Here is a 15,974-nt window from a genome sequence, read left to right as displayed (position 1 = left end):
AGTTACCCGTCCTATTAGAGCAGTTATGCCCCTATATTGAGGAGTTCTAAGAAGCACAAGATTTCCATTATCTCATCCTGAAATGCTGGATTTGGGGGTTGCAATGTGACTCTTTTTTTCCAGCCCTTTGAAATACCAGACTCATGTTGTGCTCGAAAACAAAGAAGTTGAAGAAAGTTTTCATCAACCTCTTCACATAAGGGTGTATTTCAAGCTTGTTCAATAAAAGATCTTGCAGTGCAAGTCCTTGTCTGGCAAGATAACAGCTTGAGTTCAATGTGCTCAGGGAATACTAATTAGTCTCTTCATTCAGATTTTCCTGGTTTGGTTTTTTTGTTAGTTTGTTTTTCCCCAAGAAGTCTGAATATGTGTGGCACCAACATTCTTTGTGGTTTTCCAGAAAAATTTAACTGCTTCGTGGTGGCTTGGAGGTTGCTCTCATATTTATTTCAAGTATCTTTCTTCCAAAGGAAGGATCCAGATGAAGTGAAAGTGTAATCTCTGTGTTTAGACAAATGCTGTTCTATGGAGGTGAAAATCAAGTATACTTCACTARCCTCAGAATAATGAAGCCATTGAAAAATCTTCAAACCAGGATGGSCACAAAGAACAGTCTTGTCTTCTGAAGTTCTGTGCAGTAAAAAGCCCAAGTCATGGTTGACGAGGTGTCTCGGAGATGCTAGCGGGGTCAAGCAACTGGCAATTGGTTCCTGTGACAGGAAGTAGCTCAGGCAGCTCTGTGCTACAAGCAGCAGAAACTGTCCATATTGTAACTGAAATTGTTGTTTCCTCCTTTTTAATCATCATGTCTTGTAAATGAATTTGTTTTGGCCCCTTGGAAAAAAACTTGTCTTGCTTTTGTGTGGTCTCTTTATTTGGTAAGATTGGTACTGGCTAATGCACACACAACTTCTCAGCAAACTCAAAAAAAATATTTGGTACAAACTTACTTGTTATGATATTACTTTTCAAACTCAAAAAAGTAAAAAAAAAACAAAATTCAAACAGTGAAAAATGCCTCACAGTTACATTCACCTTGGCATTCTTGCAACTGATCTTTTTGTACTTGCAAATCTTTGTTGAAATCAGACACTTAGTTGAACTGTGATTTTATATTTAGCATATTTAGCTAGTCACCAGAGTAATGAATTGCACTGGCTGCAGAAAAGCTTGCAACATGGCAGGATGAAAAGGGGGAATAACCTATGCCATGAAGGGCTATTAAAAACAGAGGCACCCCCTCTGGCTTAGGAATCTTAGGAGATACAAATTTCTGAAGGATGGGAAAATATTGGTAAATACTGATTTCTGTGCAGCTGCCCACTGCATTGCTGTTGGCCATTGCTGGAGACAGGGCTGCAGCCAGGCTTTTACAAAGAACTGCTCTTCGGTCTGATCTACTGCACCTTTTCATTTACACCTGCTTTTACATTATTTATGTGCCGAATGATTGGAACAAAAAATCGGCTATCCAAAGATGAAATGGTGTTGATYTGTAAGGAAAAGCTACCCCTTGAAATGAAAGGTACTGGTCAAGTTTTTGTCCAGCTCTGTACATTGGCAGTCGGTGATGAGCCTTAGTGTATGTGAGGCATGAGCAGAAAATGTAAGTACCTGCCATGGTCATAGATTCTCACCAGGAAAAATTGCTTAATGAAATGAAATCCTTCTGCTTACCTTGAAGCATCTCTTTGGTTCTAGCTGATATTAGCTCTGCAAACTATTTTATTCTGCTKTAATTTTCTCGCAAGTAGCCTGTAATCTTTCCATGCACTTCAAGCAGAGACAGTAGATAGTTAAACATTGTCTGTGTCTGATTTGGTCTGCAGTAGTCCCTTCTGTGCAAACTGAAAGACTACACTGAGTATCCACTGTAGAAGTGAGCAGCTTCTGTTTATTTTTGCATGTTCTTACAAATCGACAACTGACAAGTGGTTCCTAATAAAGTATTAAGAAAAATAAACAAAAATGAATATAAACAAACAGTCTGAGCTTCTATTTGATATGTTTTCACTTCAGTGGTCTTTGAATCCAGACAAAGGATATGTTCAGTGATGATAACTCAAGCAGATTTCTTGTAGGCTAACTTTCCAAATAATAGCAGCTAGAATTCTTGGACCTATCTTTGGAGAGAAGGGTCACACAGCTTGAAATTTTGCTGATGGTGTAAAACCCAGCAAGCTATATTTCTTCTTTATTGTCTTTGGTCTTGTAAGAATCACTCCYCATTTGTTCCAGGGTAGATGAGCACCACTCTAAAGGCCCTGGCAAGTGAGAAGTATCCAGGAATACAATCTACAGAATCAGCATGACCCTCTTGCATCAGCAGGCATCCCTTAAATTCTCTGTTATGCTGGGAAGTTCCACCACTGTCTCACCCTGTATTGTGCAAAAAATACCTGTCTGTGTTTGCAGATCAGATTCTTCCTTAGAAAGATGAAATCCAGGATGCAGTGGAGCTCTCTGTGGGTAAACCCATTATTTGAAACTTTTGTCTTAGAAAGAGGCAGCCATCTTGTACATGTTTTCTTTGTGAGTAWTTTCTTCCTGTGGTATTCAGTATTCTGACCATTTATTAAAATAAACAAAGGAATTTCAAAAATATAGGAGCTTCATCATTACTATACGGCTGCTTAATCAATTCTCTCCCTCTCCTTCATCTTTCATGAACTTTTAAATTTAGGTGTAAGTCTGTTCTTCGTACCAGTAACTGAAGTGATTGAAGCATGAATGTCACATTTAAAAAGAAAAAAAAAGTGCTTCAGACCTTTTTCATCTAGTGTTTTGGGTTTTCATGTTGCTGAGGATATTTAAGCATGGCCCTTAGTACAGTAACCTTTATTCCGGAGTGAGCAATTTGTTTCATGCAAWATTTGAGATGTCTGGGGAAATGTTAATTTTGGGTTTCCTGGTAAAAGGCATGCAAATTATGTGTTTTTCCCCCATTTTAGATTCTAGTCACAGTGTGGCCTGTCATTGAAGACTTTTTTAACCCTTTTTCCTCTTTTCATCCAGGATACTGGGTCTTCATTCTTAGATCAGTCATGGATCCTTTCAGTTTGGTATAATTTTCCATAACTTTGTTTAGATACTAGTCTTCTATTTTATTTTCAGTGTAGTTCATGCCACTTTTTTTTTTCTTTTTCATGTTTTTGACTTCCCACTGATCTTAAGTGAAGGTGAATAGAGGACAAGTCTTCCCAAATTGTCTGGTATCAGACATAAAAGTCTCTTACAATCTTCCTTTTCAATGGCACTTACTGATGAAAGATATAGAGTGATGCAATGAATAAATCTTTTTTTTTTTTTGTTGCCCACTGTGTATATCTGTAGGGATTCAATTCCTCTGGGACTTTCACTGGCTCAACTCTTTAATTTAAGATTATTGTCTTTAATTCATTTCTGCTGCAGGCACAATGGCATGTTCATTAACCACTGCAACCCAAGGTGCTTGGAAAAAAAAACCATCTCTTTATCTGGCGACACAGTTCCAACATTTTTTGCCAAATGGAAGATGCACTTTTACAGAGCTCCTCCTCTGGATAATTCTGTGTGTCTGGACAGAGCCCACTGAAAGGTATAACAGACTGCTACAGGGAGAGCAGTTTGGCTGCAAGGTAAGGAAATCAGTCTAGACATATCTGTCTCAGCATACAGGATAAGATTTGCCTATCTAAAGTTCTGTTCTGATCATTTAAGTCATATTTATATTTTTGGTGATGACATCTTATTTCTTCAAGTATTTTTATGAGAAGCAGTAAGACTCCTCTAGCCTCACAACTTCCTACAATTTGTAGGATTTTTSAGATTTTATGTCCTGTGCTCAGGGCCGTGAGCCTCACTTAAATAATTTGTTTTCAGTGGAGGAAGAATTTCCATATTCCTGATAAAGACTTCTAATGTGCAATAGCTGAAGAATTTATGTTTATTCTAGTATTAGGTGTTTTAACTTTTTATGTGGAGGCATTTGATGCAAGGTATGTCAAAAAGATGTGGGACTGTTTGGGAAATGCTAAAGGCTAATGTGGACCATGTTAAGATACTACATTTTTGCAGAATCAGTCAGTGTCTTTTTTGGAACAGATTCGTGCATGAGACTAAATCCCAAATATCTGCAAGACTAAACTTTTGAACTGTTACACAGAGAGCCTGTCATACCATCTTGCATCTTTTTCAGGCAATTTTTATTGCCCATAGACAGTCTTCCAGGGAATCTTGTGTTAGTGGAAAGTGAGACTACATCCAGCAGCATTTTAGAAAACCTTGTAAGAAAGTAGCATAGCTGGAGCCACCTCTAAACTGTTGAACTCGGATCCTCTCTGAAATAACAATATAGCAGGAAAAGGTTTAGAGGAAGGAACAAAAATAGGCTGCTGTGTGAGGCAGAGACAGAAAGGTCAGGCTATTAGATGCTGTGAAGGAACAAACAAGGGATGATACAGTAGGTATAAGCAAAATTCTCCTTAGGTTGTCCAAAAGAATGAGCTCAAGGAAGCTCCTGGTGAGGTTAAAATGGCAATGTACCTCAAACTGATGAAATGTAGCTCTCCAAAAAGCATGAAAACTTTCAGAACTCATTATTAAAGCATGTGTTTTAGCAGGAGAATAAGGATTTCTGTTGTAGCCTTAAATAGAAAATAACATGCAAGAAGTTCTAAAACTTCATATCGCAGAATGAAAGTTGGACACTTCCTATTCAGGGTCAGGAAGACACTTCCTCTGGAGGTACACTAACAAGAATTGTCAATTGCAAGACTTTTTTGCTTGCTATCTCAATCCAAATAATGTCAGTGACAGTGTTTCTCTAGATGAACCACTGTTTGGCAACTGCTAGTCTACTCTCTTCTAAATTAAATACCCTTTTCAAATGTCTCAGACCCTGCTGCCCAAAAACTCGTGCTTTTATTTTGTCATACACAAGCAAAAGAAATAAAAGGAAATAGTTTCCCTGCTGATCTGAATAAACATCTACTAACTTGTTTAATTAGGATTATATGTGTAGAGACAGTTTTCTTAGTTTCTTTTCCCTAAAATACTGTAGGCTAAATCCCATCTGTCCTGTATAACAAAAGCCAGATTGAAGCAGTGGCCCCTAGTTTAGAACCAGTGTATCTGCACATGTGAGAGCAATACAACACTCCTACATTTTTTGCTCTGCTACTTACCTTGAGGGAGCAAACTACCTGTTATGGCATTAGTGACTCACCTTAGTGTCTGTCCTGACTTGATGAGACACAATGTGGACAGGACATTGCCAGAATGGACAACAGCAAGATAATTGGGCTTTGAGCAGTCATCAGTGCAGAAAGCAGAAAAATGCAATTAATCCTTAGAGAATAAGAAAATCTGTTGTCACTTCCCACAAAATAACCTCAGTCAACTGAAAATTGTTTCACACAGTTTTTTAAGTGGTAAAATATTAAGTGAACATGATCTTTCAGATACACTGCTGTCTGATCTGCTTTAAAAGGTAAATATGAAAACTATGTTTGACACCTTCCCTGAAATACTTGCAAGGAAGAACCTTCTTCACAAGGTAAGCATCCTCATTTCTGAGATCTTCTACACCAGATAATCTCTATGCTTTCTCAGTGGTCTCTACATCACTGTGTTGGCAATGGCACATGTATTTTGGGCTGTATGGCAAACTTGAGGTGTATAGAAAAAAACTTTAGTACACAAATAAAGTTGCATCTCTGAGTGGTAAAACTGTGTGGGATTATATCTCTTATTTTATTAGGAAGATTAATTACAGTGTTGCAGCTATCACCCCACCGTTAAATCACAAGTCTTTACTATTTTTCACTCTTTTATTTAGTCTTCTCCATACTTAAATTTCCTCTCTCAAAAGTGAACTTATTTTCCACATTGAACACTGAAATGAACTTTGCCAAATCATTATGTTACTTGAAAAGGTAGCATTCCTTTAAAAACACATTTCTCTGGCTTTATGTAGTCAATAATTCAAAATAGCTTGTGTTTACTACAGCATGGCAATCATGGACATAGTCCTTCCCACAGAGGGTCTTTCTTGTGTTTGAAAAATGCCGATTTTGAAATGAAAGAATCTGGTTCTTGTTTACATGGCTGTGCCAAAAGGCCTTATAGTGGTTGCAAATGACATTGCACAGACCTGCTGGTCTTGAGCACTGAAGCGTGAGACCTTCACAAGTGAATGACCTGTTTCTGGACTGCATGCAGCAGAGCCCTGTGATCCTTTCCTGGGGGTGTGCTGTAGAGCTCACCCCAGTCCTTGGACCCTTTGATGGAACATTTCAGTTTGTTTTTCCTGGTAGTACCATGTGATTTCTTTACATGCTTAATACTGTCTCACCTCCATGTTACTATCTTATTGAATTCTTTTCCAGGATCTGGCTGTGTCATGATTTCATACATGTAAGTGCATTTCTATGACTTCATCTCTCAAAATGCTGAATAAACTTACCTTTTAACACACTCAGAGAAGTGTGCTTACCTGGTTTATATGCACTGGGGTTGTACACATTTCGAAGCAATGTGCCTTCAGCGTGGAGCAGAACTTCTCCAAAAAGTGTTGAGCAAGGTCATTACTGTGACAGCAATTTTCATTTCCTGTTGGGAGTGTTTAATACTCCAGTAGTAACTTATGAGTAGAGATGCTTCTAATTTGCAGCCTCCTGGAGCAGGAGTTTTCATCCTTTAACTCTGATACCTACTCAGGACTACTTCAGATTAGTAAGTTTCCTTTATTAGGTATTCCTTATATATATATAAGAATTAACGGGCTAAAATATTTAATCTAGCTTTTAGCTTAATTTCTCCTTATATGGCGACAATTTCCATCTCCACTCTATTGTTGTTCAGCTGTCATATTTTCTTCACTTTGCAGCCAACTTATTGAAGTAATTTACCATGGAAGGTTTTGAAACATATTATTTATGGGCGTGTTCTGTCACCCTCAGTCTGAGATGATGTAATACATCTCTACATGGAATTCTATATTTTCTTATGCTTTGCTATTTTTACTATACTTTTATCTTCAAAAAATATAAAGTACAATAATTATTTTATTTTGTGCTAGAATTCTGTAAGAAGACACATAAAAGCTCTGTTCCATTTTTCAGGGTTTTGGATTAATTCCTATAGTGCAAAAGGTCTAAGCAAGTTCTGACCAATTCAATTGAGTGTATAAGCCAACTCCATGCTCCRTATCTGGATTTGTTACTTCAAAGTAGTTTTGAGACTATTTTCATTGTTAGGAAGAGAAGTGACTTTTTTTAGAATTCTTCAGGGCTGAGTTCACAGAATGATATATGAGACTGATTTCCACATTTGTTGCTATTTAAAATGTATACTTATTCTCCCACTCTTGCTGAAAAAAGTTCTGTTTCTTGTAGATTCTCTACCCAAAAACATAAGGCTAATGTACTTTCTTAATTGGGCAGCGAGTTTGCAGCTCCGTTGACTAATGAATAAGAATAGTTGAGGCTTGTGAAGGTCATGGGGGTTAGGTTTAGGGTAAGGGTTAGGGTTAGGGTTGGACAGGTTAGGGTTGGGGTTAGGGTTACGGTTGGAGGGGTTAGGCGATAGGATTAGGGTTAGGGTTCAGGTTGGATGGGTTAGGGTTGGGGTTAGGGTTAGGATTTGGGTTAGGGTTGGGGTTAGGGTTAGGGGGATAAGGTTAGGGTTATGGTTAGGGTTAGGGTTAAGGTTAGGGTTAGGGCTAGGGTTAGGATTTTGACTTGAAGAGATAGGATTAGGGTTTGGGTTAGGGTTTGGGTTTGGGTCAGGGTTAGGGTTAGGGTTAGGGATAGGGTTAGGGTTAGGTTTCCGGGAGATAGGGTTAGGGTTAGGGTTAGGTTTAGCTTTTCGGTTAGGTTTAGGTTTCGGCTTAGGGTTAGGGTTAGTGTTGGAAGCGATAGGGCTATGGTTAGGGTTTGTGTCGAAGAGGATAAGGTTAGCATTCGGGTTAGAGTTACGGTTAGGGTTAGGGTTAAGGTTAGCATTAGGTTTAGGGTTATGGTTAGGGTTAGGGTTAGGGTTAGGGTTAGGGTTAGGGTTAGGGTTAGGATTGGAGCCGTTGTGGTTAAAGTTAGGGTTAGGGTTAGGGTTGGGGTTAGGGATAAGTTTCGAGGGGTTATGTTTAGCGTTAGGGTTAGGGTTTGCGTTAGGTTTAGGTTTTGGTTAGGGTTAGGGTTAATGTTTGTGGCAATAGGGTTAGGGTTATCGTTAGGGTTAGCATTAGGATTTGTGGGATATGGTTAAAGTTAGGGTTAGGGTTTGGGGGATAGGTTTATGTTTCGGGGAATAGGGTTTGTGTAKGGAGGATAGGGTTAGGTTTAGGGTTAGGGTTAGTGTTAAGGTTTCCCTTGGAGGGGATAGGGTTAAGGTTATGGTTAGGGTTACGGTTGGAAGGGATTGGGTTAGGGTTAGGATTACTGTTAGGGTTAGTAGTTTCTAAGGATCGGGGGTTATGAGGCAATGCTGTGCATGGTCTATGCACTGGCCAGGAACTCTAAGTTTCCTAATAATTATCGAGAGACATAGGACTTCTTGTATGCATTTCACCCCCACTTAAGGGTGAAACATTAAGGATGTGGGTGGGTTGCTCTCTGCCTGTGAATTTCTCTCCTTCCCTAGTGCTGAAGTCAATCCCTGCCTGGATTCAGGCACAGCTCAAAGCTTCTCAGAGTTGCACAATGTGATTACAGCCTGCCAAAGTGACTGGGGTGCAGTGCCCAGGCATTTTATTTGGTAGGAATAGGTTTTACTCACTTCATGAGGCTACATTTTCTGGTTTCATGGATTCGTGCTTCACCCCAAGCTTTGTACCGTGGGTATGCTCAGTTGTGGAGCTCATTCTGCTCATACAGTGTTTGTAAATTATACTGCATTGGACTGGCTAGAAGTACAGTGTTTTTCATCTCACCTGCCTCTTTTTCTTTTTTTTATATTGTTGCTATTTTGTGATCCCCTGGACTTTTGAGATTTGCATATGTAAAAACTCTTACCTCGGGTTTAGTCATTCTTACAAACTGCCAGAAGACATAGCACATGAAGAATAAGAACACTAATTTGCAGAGTGCTATTTAATGAAGCTTGCCAAGGCTATACTCTTCKAGAGATTTAATAAAAACTAAAGCTGTTTGTGATGACCCTGTAATTAAAAGGAAAATGTTCTCTTCTTCCCTGGTCACTGATGTATTGATATGGTTAGCTGTGGCAAATTAAGTTGCATCTGAAATTATCTTTCCTTTTCCATGTTTGCTGAAAGACCCACACAGAGTGTTTTAGTGTTTCCCCATCTTAGCTTTCACTGCATTCCTTTGGTTTCTATTACCCCAGGTTTGTAAAATCATTCTGATTTTTTTTTTGTTTTAATTTGTATATCTGATACACTCCCAACCTGAATTCCACAAAATTTTATTATTCCTACTTCACACATAAATCATTGTTTTTTTCCAATTGTCCTTTAAGGAAAGCATCAGGTAAACAGTAGAAAACTACCTCCTAATTGGAGAAGTACTTTCAGTCTTGCCAATGAAACAGCTACCCTCCAGTTGCTTTAGAGCAAATACAGTTACATATTTTTTTCTAGTTCATTTGTTTTGGTTTTGGGCATTTTTAAAATTTTTTTTTCCCTGAAAGAATCATAGGTAAAATTGTCGATTGGGTTCCCAAGAATTTTTAAATGCAACAGTGACTTTTTTTCTCCTTCATAGGTTTTATGAAGAAAAATTTCTCCCAGCAGGATAAAAAAAAAAAAAAATTAAAATTTTGATGCATCTGTACTTTTTCAAACAATGCTTCTGCTCATAGTCTCCCATATGTATTTTGTAGTCCAGACTCTGTCCATGATAAATCTACTTGATAGAGTTATTTGGCTAAAATATAGCAATTAACAGGCAAATAGTGTTCCTAAGATTTAGCAATCGGTTAATTAAATACAGTTGTCTACTAGCTAAGTCATACATGATTTTAATATAACCTCTGTTTTTGTATAATTTATCTTTTCCTTGTTCTATTTGAATGCTTAATTAAAGCAGTCAGTTTTGTGTATAAATGGGACATAAGTTGTGAGAAATGCATGAGTGCGAGCTAAGCTCTGCTGGCACCATATTGAGAGCATAGAACATGGTCAAGGCTCTCCAGTGTTTCCCTCAACTGCACAGAGAAAGGTTTGGGTATTTTTCAGATGTGCTTTGCTGATCTGCAGGAGAACTAGTTAAGACATGAATGGAGCATCATTACTGACAACAGTTTTGGTCTGAACTGTAAAACAGTATTTCCTCTTTAAAATAACTTTTCAGTGCTGGTGGTTTGGAGCAGATAAGTTGTCAGGTTATTGGTGTTGCAGGGACTTCTTCAGAAAACAGACTACATGCAGAGGAAGAAAGGTACAAAACCTGAGGGACGTCTCAAGAAAAGCTTCATCTTCCTACACAAGTAAAGGATGAGAACATGCTTGAGTATTAGTGCCTACTCTGAGTTGCCCTGAAGAATGACTTTCCCCTTTTCACTGACTGCCAAGGGAGATAGGAAGGGTGGTTTTTCTAATTTAGACACCTAATCACGTACTGATGGTTGGTAAGGCAGGAATGGTGACACAGTAATGGGTTTGTCCTCATGAATTTGCCTGTGAGATGTGCTGGCCAGTAAATACTGACAGCAGTGTTGATGACAACTCCTCAGGTTTAGAGCAGGAAATTGGAGCTGCTATCTCCATGCCACGAAAGTCTGCAATACTGAATTCATCGGAATTGGTATTTCACCCATGGCTGTGCAATGCAGCAAGATAAACATTCATCCTGTCCTAGCTTTCCTGATTGGTGCTCTCTGTGAGCACTTTGGGATGTGTAGGGAGAAGATGGTCAGACCCACAATTTCAGTTTACCCCACTTGCACAGAAGGAATTCAATTGTCTCCATTATTGCYGGGGAACACGGAGGTGAATGGAAGATGTTACTAAGAAATGAATGTGGAAAGCAATTTGTCGTTTTCATGTCCAAATCTGTATGACAGTGATACTGTCATAATTGAAAGTCATGTTTTTCTGCAAAAGAAAAAGAAAGCCTGTCTTTTCTACCTCACAAAGTTCATTTTGGTTGCTGAAGAAAAGAGTTTTTGAAGAGACTTAAATGATTATTGAAGTCTCTTTTACTGAGAGTTTCTCCTGGATCTCTCAGAATAGAATTAAATGGTGATCTGAGTAACTGATTAGCATCAGCTGTTACTGGACATATCCTGACATTTTCCTTGAGATCAGAGATCACACAAATGGATTGACCAGAATTCTCCACTCAGAGAAAGAGAACTTGCCAAGGGGTGCATCTGAGGGCATGTCTGGATTGTGCATGGTGTTAAAAATCCTTGCTTTAGGTATATGTGCCTGTTCCTGGCTCCAGATCCAGTGGTTTGGGGATCCACCAGAACCCTTTGTGCATATGCCCCCGTTGTGCAGATACATTACCCCCAGATTTTTATGTAAAACTGTTGGGTAGGAGCTAATAGGAAGTGTCTCACCAGGTTCAAAGCGATGTCTTATTCCYGAAGAGAGCAAAAGAAATTGTAATGGAGTTACCCAGCAACTTAAATACTCACAGTTCTCACAGATCTTGCCAGAAAGAATAAGGCAGCTGGCATGAAACAGTACACAGCAGATGGTGTACAAACTCCCCAGAACTTTAACTCGAGTCACCTTCTAATCCCACTGCCACCTCTTAACCCTGACTGCCATCTTAAAACAAATACAATCGAGGAAGAGGGATCAGCTACCGACCAGGGCTTTCTTTTCCTAATTTTGCATTTATACCTGCAACTACTGTTCTGGCTGTCCTAGAAAGGTGAGATCAAAGAGGCACCTTCCCTATATTCAGGAGACATTAGTTGCTGAGGGAGTATGCTTTTTTACAGTATTTTTTTTTTGTTGAAGTTGACTTGTGTGAGTCAGCCAGAYACAGAAAAGGGAGAGTATGTGGGTGTGAGAGGTTTGCACAAAATTATTGCACTCTCTCAATCTACTGTGTTTCTTGTAGTTTCAGAGAACACAAAAATTAACCTTGGATGGGAAGCAAAGCATAGTTCTTACATGTTTGTTTTTCTTGTGCACTTTCATTTTCTGAGATGCTTTCCTGCAAGTACACTTAACTTTAAAAACTTAACTTCAAAAAAACATTTGAGATATGATTTACACATAGAGGATGACATGAGTCCCTCCCTCAAAGCACCATGCACAGAAATGCCATGTTTGGCTTGTCTTGCAGGAAGACAGGTGGATGTCTGCATCTCCTGTCTGGACAAAATGCTCCTGAAGACACTGTTACTGTACTTTTGGGAGGGGGTTACTCTGTGGTTTGCTCAGGAATGCCTTTGGGAAGGCATTAAATAATATTCATTATTATTAATAGGTGTCCCCTCAGAACATGTGACAGCAGCTTCTCAATGAAGGAGACAAATGCAGATACCATGTGGTTATCCGACAAGGCCAGTGTACGTAGAAGAGAAGAAATAGAGTTGGAGTGGAGACACAAGTTTTCCCAAAAGGTGAAAAGCTTCTGGAGTGTTTTAGTAACTGCACTCATAATCTAGGAGTATTTTGGAGGCAAAAGAGCAACATCATATGGCCAACACCAACAGCAGGGGAAAAGRCAATTTATTTAGGAGCAGAGTGAGTGCCATGGAAAATAAACTGGGAAACAAGAGCAGAGAAACAACCTGAAGTATAGAGTGGTGAGAAGCCAGGTGAAAAAAAACCAGTTTTACCACACAAAAGAGGACAGAAGACATAGGTGAGAAAATATGAGGAGATGAAAAGGTAGGAAAAGAGACTTAAGATCTGGTTATTTATTTTCAGAAAGGAAGAAGAAAAGAAAGAATAAGAGTGGTAATTGTAGCAGCAAAGAAAGGTTAAGCCAGAAATAGAAGAAAAGGGATTTTGTAGGAAAAGTAGGGTTGAAGAAATGCTCTCAGAGATCAAGCAGTAAGTAAATTTAGTAAAGTGTTAGAAAGAAAAATGGAAGAGTGAAAAAGAAAGTTGCATAAGGCAGAAATAATAAGGAAAGTGAATGAGTAAAGGAGAACAAAGTGAAGAGGGAGAATTTCTGTGYTCTAGGAAGCTTGATTCTGACCTATTTTGATGTAAAGTGTCTTTAATATATTGAACAGACTACACCAAGGAAACTTTGGGGATTTGGGGAAGCCAATTTGGCTGACTCTAAAAGACAGTGATGCTGCCTCAAGCTCTGCAATGGGGAGGGCAAAGGGTGGCTCTGAACTGTCCAACCCAGCAAGTAAACCTCACTGACCTTTGCAAACTTCCGTAGGGAGCAGGGACATTTACCCAGGCTCTTTCTACCTGGTAACAGGGAGACAGGGAATCGAGTTTCATTTTTTAAGGTACAAAAATGCTGTCTCAAACCATACCTAGAAACCTGGTGAAGTCAAATCACTTCCTTATTCGTCCTTATTTGACAAAATGGGATGAAATTAATTAGGCTTCCCAGAATGGTTTTCCTTCTCTGAACACAGAGAAGGAAAAAGAAGGGGAGAGGAATAGAATAATAAAATAACTTAAATGAAAATGGACCTCTGCACACCTCAAAAATACAGCTACTACTGCAACCCCAGGCACCTTGTGGTGCCCTGTAGGACTCATTCCAGTATACCAGAGCCTGTCTTGGACTGAGGAGTCTGAAATCACACATAGTATTCCACATGAGGTTTTGCATCAGAGGCAGAGGCTTTGGGGCTTTTGTGCAAAAAACCCATGAAGGTTGTAAAGAGAGCTCAAATGTTGGAAAATATCTGTAGCTATTCTGTTATTGAATTGTCAAAATAYAGGTATTTCCATTTTAGCATAACTGCATTCAGTGTTGTAACTCTGACCCAAGAAGAATAATCTTCTAACAGTTTAAAAGCATGCAGTGTAAAAACGATACCCATTTAGGAAATGGTTTCTTTCACTTGRTATTTAACTGCTTCCTTTTCTCAGATTCCAGAGGGCTTTGTGTAGGTAAGGGAAGTTTTGCCATATCACATGTCTGATATTACAGATAGCAAAATGCAACAGTCAAATTTAGCATTGCCTTGTGTTCAACCATACTGCTGCTTATCTACTCTTACTATGAAATAATACCRTTTAGTGTCATATATTTGTGGTTCACCCACTTTTGATCAAACAAACTCCTCTTACTTGAGGCAAGAGAAAAGTCTATTAAACATAGACATAGACAAAAAAAAAGACTCAGAATATTTGTCTTTTTTGTGGATAACGTTAGTGTGTGGAGCCAAAACTTCATTCAGAGGCTGCCCGAGGCCACTTAGGGTTACATTTTTTTAAAGAAGCAGCCAATAACTCTTGCCTCCAAAATGGCAAAACTCATCTCACTGACTCATCTCTCCAATAACAGTCACATCATGCCTTTGAAAACAAGCAAACCCAACGACCAAATCCAAACAATTTCCTTGAATGGAGTATCAGTGAGAGACTGAGCTTTTATTTTGCCTACTAACTCCTAAGTGACAGTCAGAGGTGCCTAGGGGGCACTTCAGGGGGATGAGGGAATGTACATGAAATAAAATTGTGGTAGGTGCTACTTTATGGCATAGTATCCCTATTCCTTTAAGCAAACCCTGCTGTTATCACAGGGAACTTTTGCTCTGCACATGACCCAATGCATACCATTTGCATTCCAAATACCCATTACATAAATATTTGTCATCCTCGCCTGTTTTGCTAAGAGCTGTGTAAGCTCTTTAGGGCTGTGCCTTGTGATCTGGACACTGGGTTCATTTAGTCCATGATCAGGTCCACTTCCCTATGATTTCTCCAGTGCCTTTTGACTGTTAGCGAAGTTTCTCTGTACTTCAGCTTACAACATAAAATGGGAGTCAGGACTCTTGCTGGCCAAAGAAAAAGCCATTAACCCTTATGAGGATCTTGCATACCCAGGTAAGAGGCTGCATCCAGAGGATTTAGGAAGACCAGTAGATCTGTTAGAATGAAGTGCTGATATATTTTAAGGCCAGACATAGCCCCCTCTGACTGGAGGTGTCCCTTTGATCAGGCACACACGTACCAAATGTGCAATGAGAAAAAAGAACTTCAGTTTCTCCCTACAAACATATGTACATGAATTAATACTTACATACCTACCTGATCTAGTGAAAAGTGCCCCTGCTCATGACAGGATGTTTGGAACTAGGTGATCATTAAGGTCCCTTCCAACCCAAACCATGAGTCTATAATTTATCAGCTGTCTTTTAAAAAGTTATAGATATAGCCACTGTCTATAACTGTGGGGTGTAACCCCACCTCTCCCTTTTTCACCTCTGGTCCCTTCGGGAATAAACRACTGGAATATACCTGCGACTGAGTCCTCTGCTCCTTGGTCTCTGGTAACATATGGACTAGTCCACTGGGGAAGGTGTGTTTGCTAGTCATCGGTCTGGGGTGGGTTTTACTCCTGCACAGCACCAAGAAGTGCTGGCTGAAGTGATCTCCATAGCAGGCGATGCTTGTGGTGTTAATCAAAGATCTAGAAAGCCACCAAATATCAGGCCTCTTTTCACTAATTGTATGGGGGAGGGGATAYGCTTGTGTTTCCACACCTTCAGGGCCCAAGTTACACAGAGAGACGAGACCCTCCCTGGACACCCCCCAGCTCACGAAAAGTGGCGCACTGATGGGGCTTGAACCTGGAAAGTATCTCTTCAGCTATATGCCATAGATGTCATGTTCAGAACAGCCACTTGCTTCATAAACAAGTCTAAATTTTATTAGAACTGTTTAAAGAGGCAGATGACAAATCTTCACGCATCTGGGACGGGAGAAACAGTTATACCCAGAGAACAACGCTTAAAGTTTCATCGACTCTCAGTGTCTTGGATTTGGTAAGACTTTATTTGAGTCATTTTTTCTTTCTTTCATTTCTCTTTCTCTTTTATCTTTCCTTTYGGCGCTGGGAAGMGTTTTGGGGAGTATGGGCGGGAAGCTG

Source organism: Malurus melanocephalus, unplaced genomic scaffold, assembly GCF_030028575.1.
Source record: "Malurus melanocephalus ecotype Western Australia unplaced genomic scaffold, MMel_1.1 scaffold_78, whole genome shotgun sequence".
NCBI lineage: Eukaryota > Metazoa > Chordata > Aves > Passeriformes > Maluridae > Malurus > Malurus melanocephalus.
Note: the sequence above shows the minus strand (reverse complement) of the source record.